This window comes from Eptesicus fuscus, chromosome 5 (genome assembly GCF_027574615.1).
Source record: "Eptesicus fuscus isolate TK198812 chromosome 5, DD_ASM_mEF_20220401, whole genome shotgun sequence".
Lineage (NCBI taxonomy): Eukaryota > Metazoa > Chordata > Mammalia > Chiroptera > Vespertilionidae > Eptesicus > Eptesicus fuscus.
The window spans coordinates 65,559,095-65,564,877 of record NC_072477.1 but is presented as its reverse complement, the minus strand read 5'-3'; the positions used below and the strand labels follow the sequence as shown (position 1 = coordinate 65,564,877).

The 5,783-nt window shown below is 48.0% G+C and overlaps 1 non-coding gene and 1 pseudogene across 1 annotated transcript; both read right to left on the bottom strand.

Moving 5' to 3' along the window:
• Positions 1–1,671: 1,671 nt before the first annotated feature.
• Positions 1,672–1,862, bottom strand: LOC129149219 (U2 spliceosomal RNA). The gene has a single exon (XR_008556210.1). It is a non-coding gene; the product is annotated as a U2 spliceosomal RNA (small nuclear RNA).
• A 2,591-nt stretch (positions 1,863–4,453) lies between these two features.
• Positions 4,454–5,034, bottom strand: LOC103287514 (60S ribosomal protein L15-like; annotated as a pseudogene).
• Between the last annotated feature and the right edge of the window lie 749 nt (positions 5,035–5,783).

The following is a 5,783-nucleotide window of genomic DNA, read 5'->3' as shown; positions in this document are numbered from 1 at the left end:
ACTGAGCCAAACCAGCTAGGGCAGATGTCCACTTTTTAATCCCAGGAACCTGTAGGTATGTTAGGTTGCATGGCAAAGGGGAATTAAAGTTGCAGATGGAATTAAGATTGCTAATCAATTAAACTGGATGTGGGAACATATCCTAGGTTGCCTGGTAGACCCAGTATAATCAAGAGTCCTTCTGAGTGAACAGGAAGTCAGAAGAGGACAAATCAGAGATAATGTGAGAAGGACTCCTTGGCATTGCTGGACATGGCTTTGAAGATGGAGGGGCCATGAGTCAAGAAAGGTGAGCAGCTTCTAGAAACTGGAAAATGATGGGAATTGGATTCTCCGGGGAGCAAGGAAAACAACCTTGCCAACCCCTTTAGTTTAGCCCACTGAGACCCACTTTGGACTTCCTTTCTCTAGTACTGTATAATAATAAAACTGTGTTGTTTTAAACTACCGTATTTTCCGGCGTATAAGATGACTTTTTAACCCAGGAAAATCTTATATTCGCCCAGTCGTCTTATACGCCGGAAAATACCATACTAAATTTATGGTAATTTGTTATAGCAGAGATAGAGAACTACAGTCTTGAATAAATGCTTGTTGACTAATTGAATTAATGAATCAAGGACACCTTTTTCATACAATAATCTTTTTAATTTCAGAGAGACAAGATTTAGTTTGGATTATGCTATCTCCCTGTAAGATACTCACTTAGCATGGAGTTCCTGGGTGTGATGCTAAGGTCATTTTGAGATTGATTGAAGAATGCTACAGACAATGCTTGTGTCCCTCCAAATTCATATGTTGAAACCTTATCCCAAGTGTGATAGTATTTGGAGGTGAGGCCTTTGGGGAGTGATTTGGTCATGAGGGTTAGACCCTTATGAATGAGATTAGTTCCCTTCTACAAGACTCCACAACCATGCCGAAACCGGTTTGGCTCAGTGGATAGAGCATCGGCCTGCGGACTGAAAGGTCCCAGGTTTGATTCCGGTCAAGGGCATGTACCTTGGTTGCGGGCACATCCCCAGTAGGGGGTGTGCAAGAGGTAGCTGATCGATGTTTCTCTCTCATCGATGTTTCCAACTCTCTATCCCTCTCTCCTCCTCTCTGTGAAAAATCAATAAAATATATTTAAAAAAAAGAGAGAGAAAAGAACTATAATGATAACTAGAGTATTAAAAAAAAAAAAAAAGACTCCACAACCTGTTTCCAAGGGTTGTCTCTGAATCAGAAAGTGAGCCCTCACCAGACACCAAATCTGTTGGCACATTGATCTTGGATCTCAGCCTCCAAAACTATGATAAACAAGTTTTTGTTGTTTATAAGACACCCAGTCTAAAATATTCTCTTATAATAGCCTGAGTGAATGAAGACAAAGAGTTTGGGATAATTCCAGATTGGACCTGACTGGGGATCAATCCCACAACCTTGGAGTATCAGGACAAGGTTGTATCAGTGCTCTAACCAACTGAGCTACCCAGCTAGGGCCCAGGTAGCTTCTTGAGTAGTGGTTCTCAAAGAGGCAGCGGGGGGACACATCAGAGTCAGCTGGGCAATCTTACAAACTATAAAGGCTCACTACCCCCTTCTTTCTTGACTACCCAGGGAATCTGTTATGCCTTTTCCCCACCTTCCACACCTTTGAGAATCACTGTGGGGTTTTTTTTTTTTTTTTTTTGGTGCACCGTTCCTGGAGGTACTGCAATACCAGGTCGATGCGTGGAGTGGACGGAGCAAGCTCCTATTCCATCTCCCAGTCTCAAAAATCCACTCAATAGATTGTCCTCGGACAGAGGACGTATCCGATATCAAACTGACAAGAACAGATACTACACTTGATCTTAGCCAAACGGCCGAGAAGCGATGAGAATCAGTTTTAATACACATGCTGTATGAGCAGAAGGGAGGAGTACACACGTAGAGATACACAGAGGAAATTCTGAATTAAAATAGATATTCTTATTTAGAGCTTGTTCTAACTCTTTTTAAAAATATATATTTTATTGATTTTCCACAGAGAGGAAGGGAGAGGGATAGAGAGCTAGAAACATCGATGAGAGAGAAACATCGATCAGCTGCCTCCTGCACACTCCCCACAGGGTATGTGCCCGCAACCACAGTACATGCCCTTGACCGGAATCGAACCTGGGACTCTTGAGTCTGCAGGCCGACGCTCTATCCACTGAACCAAACCGGTTAGGGCTGTTCTAACTCTTATCCCATGACTATGTCCATGCTGTTGACCTTTTTTCTGTGGACAGAGCTTTCCCAGAGCATGCAAATCTCCCAGGAAGACTGAGCCCAGCTGTGTGTTTATTCTCTTCTGTTCTTTTTTATGTCACCTCTAGTCCTGGGAAGAACAGGTTCTGTTAGCTAGTTTTCCCTCATGGATGTTAACGAATTCTCCTGTCCTGCTTGGGATCCAGCCGTTCTTATTTTGCTTTGGGCAGGGTTCTGCGTCCCAGAGTTAGGGACTATGCTTGCTCTGTCTTATCTTGGACTTCAGTAAGTGAATTCCTTTGGCTTCAGGATTCTGGTCTTGCAGAAGTCAGAAGCCTCCTTTGTCCTTTGCTAGGGTTGTCAGGATCAGAACTTCCTTTACTGGACCCTATCTGTTACCGCTCTGGCTTGAAACACCCTGTTTGCAGCCCCCCTACGCCAGTAGATCCCAGTCAGGAAAAAAAAATACTCTAGATGATCTCTAGGTTCCTTCTTAGCTCTGTGAATCTGGGCTGGTTCTGCCTTCTTTATGATCTCCAGGCAAATTCTTGGAGTAATTTGGATGAAGAAGTCATATTTCTCTACTGGCTTGTTCTAACCCTATCAGTGTTTATTTTCTCTAGAAGTTCCTGCTATCAAGATGGTTGCCATTTTGCCCATGCCCTTACCATGTTTGCCTTTAGGGATCCCAGATACTTATAATCTCACTAATGACCCGGTGCATGAAATTCGTGCACATTAAAAGGGGGTTAATTAGAGAAAATAATTTAGTATTGTTATTTGCCCTTTCTCTATAATAGAAGTGTCAGAGATGAAAGAAAATTAGTAAAATGTATATGAAAACCTTCCTCCTGTCAGAGTCTGGGGCTCACCACAGGACCCAGAGTCAAGTCCCCACCCACCCACATGAATCTCAAAATCACGTGAGACCCAGACCCGGCCGCCCCCTCCCATTGGGCTAGATCCAGACCCAGCCAGTTCCACCCTTGTCAAGCACTGTCGGGCAGGGACGTAGTCTCAGGTCCCCTGGCCGGGGGCCAGGATGGGGGGCGTGCCTTGAGGTCCTCCGTCAAGCCCTGCCAGGTGGGGGACATAGCCTGAGATCCCCTGTCAAGCCCTGCCAGGTGGGGGGCATGGCCTGAGGTCCCCCATCAAGCCCCGCCAGGCGGGGGGGGGGGGCGCAGCCTCACGTCCCTCATCAAGCCCTGCTGGGCAGGGGCATGGCCTGAGTTCCCCCGACCCAGCACTGGGGGTGCACCTTGAGGTCCCCTGTCAAGCCCCACCTGGTGGAGGGTGCGGCCTGAGGTCCCCCGGCCTGGCGCTGGGGTGCGGGGAGCAGCCTGAGGTCCCCAAGCCCAGCACCAGGATGGGAAGCGCACCTTGAGGTCTCCTGTCAAGCCCTGCTGCGGGGGGGGGGGGGGGGGGGGCATGGCCTCAGGTCCCCTGGCCTGGCACTGGGGTGGGGGTGTGGCCTGAGGTCCCCTGTCAAGCCCCACGGGGGCGGGGGAGGGCGTAGCCTCAGGTCCCTGCTGATTGCTCATTAAGGCTCCTTAAGGGAACTTGGCCTCAGCTGTGGATGCAGCCATCTTTGTGACAGAGTGATGGTCAATTAGCATATTCACTCTTTATTAGATAGGATTATCAGTTGAGTGAAAAAGCTGTTCTTACTGTTTGTCTTTTTTTTTTTAAATAGATTTTGTTATTTTTATTTTAATATTTTAAAAATCCTCACCCAAGGATATGTATATTGGTATATTGATATTAGGTAGAGGAAGAGGAGAGAGAGCGAGAGAGAGAGAGAGAGAACATCAACAAATATCAATGAGGGTGGGTAGGAGATCAACCAAAGGACTTGTATCCATGCATATGGGCATGACCAATGGACACAGACAATAGGGGGGTGGGGGCATGTGCTGGGGGCCAGAAGTGGGTGGGGAGAGGTCAATGGGGGGAAAAAAGAGACATATGTAAAACTTTAAACAATAAAGAATTAAAAAAAACATATGTCAATGTGAGAAACATTGATTGGCTGCCTCCTGTGTACTCCCCAACTGGTGATCAAACCCACAACCTGGGTATGTGCCCTGACTGGGAATCGACCCTATGACCTTTCAGTTTATGGGATGATGCTCCAACCAACTGAGCCACACCAACTAGGGCACTGTTTGTCTTTTTTTTTTTTTTTTGACTGTCCTAAATTGTTTGTTAGGTAAGAATTTTACAAACTTTACTTATATTAACAGTAACGGTGGAGCTGAAAAGTATTGCACCTTCTCCAAGCTGCACAGCGAGAACCACCAATAGTGTGGTGGAACTTGTGGCCCTTCCCAAGGCCATGGCTCTAGCGCCCACAGATGTCAGCCCTCGCATCTCCCTGTGCTTGTACTGATAGCCTTATGGAATGGATCAATGAGGATAACCTCAAAGAATTTGCACGTGGAATCTTTACCAACCCAGTAAGAATTCAGGACTCTCAGAGCCTCAGTGGTGTCCAGCTCGCTCCTCAGCAGCAGACTGAAGACTTTGGGCAAACTTAGCTGGTTACCACCGTGACGGACAGGCTTGCCATAGGTCGCACCCTGAGGAACAGGGCGTTTGCGGCCACCACGGCGCACACGAATCCGATATATGACATAACCTTGCTTGGCCTTGTAGCCCAGCCTGCGTTTTGTAGGGCTGAGAGGTGGGAGGGGGAGGGGAGGGGCCCGTGGAGCGCAGAGAGCTGGCGGTACTGCCAGCAGCGCACCCTGAGAAGGAAGCGCCCTACACGGACTGCTTCTTCCTCCGTAGCTCCTGGAGGTACTTGTAAGTGCCCATCTTGGTTTAACTGATGCCTGCGGCCAGACGGAAAGGAAAGCACTGTTTGTCTTTTAAATTCTCTTCGTCTTAGCTGCTCAGGCAGTTCCTCTGCTCCAACCCAAGTCTGGCTCAACAACTCAGGTCTGACTCATGGCCCCGATCCTGCCCGTTCACTGCTACAACCCCCTTTCTTAGCCGCAAATGTCCACTCAGATCGGGATGAGGAAGGGGAACGTGGACTCCACAGGGCCACACTGTCACCTTTTATCATATTTAAAACATTTCCCTAGCCAGTTTGGCTCAGTGGATAGAGCATTGGCCTGGGTACTGAAAGGTCCCGGGTTCTATTCCAGTCAAGGGCACATACCTTGGTTGCAGGTTCCCTGGCCCAGGTTGGGGTGCGGCATGCAGGAGGCAACCAATCGATGTGTCTCTCTCACATCGGTGTTTGTCTTTTTCTCCCCCGTCCACTCTCTCTAAAAATCAATGGAAAAATAAAATATCCTTGGGTGAGGATTAACAACAACAAACATATAATACACACACACACACACACACACACACACACACACACACACACACTAGTGGCCCAGTGCATGAAATTCGTGCACGGAGGGGGGCGTCCCTCAGCCCAACCTGCAACCTCTCCAATCGGGGAACCCTTGGGGGATGTCTGACTGCCAGTTTAGGCCCGATCCCCCAGTGATCGGGCCTAAACCAGCAGTTGGAGATCCCTCTCGCAATCTGGGACCACTGGCTCCTAACCG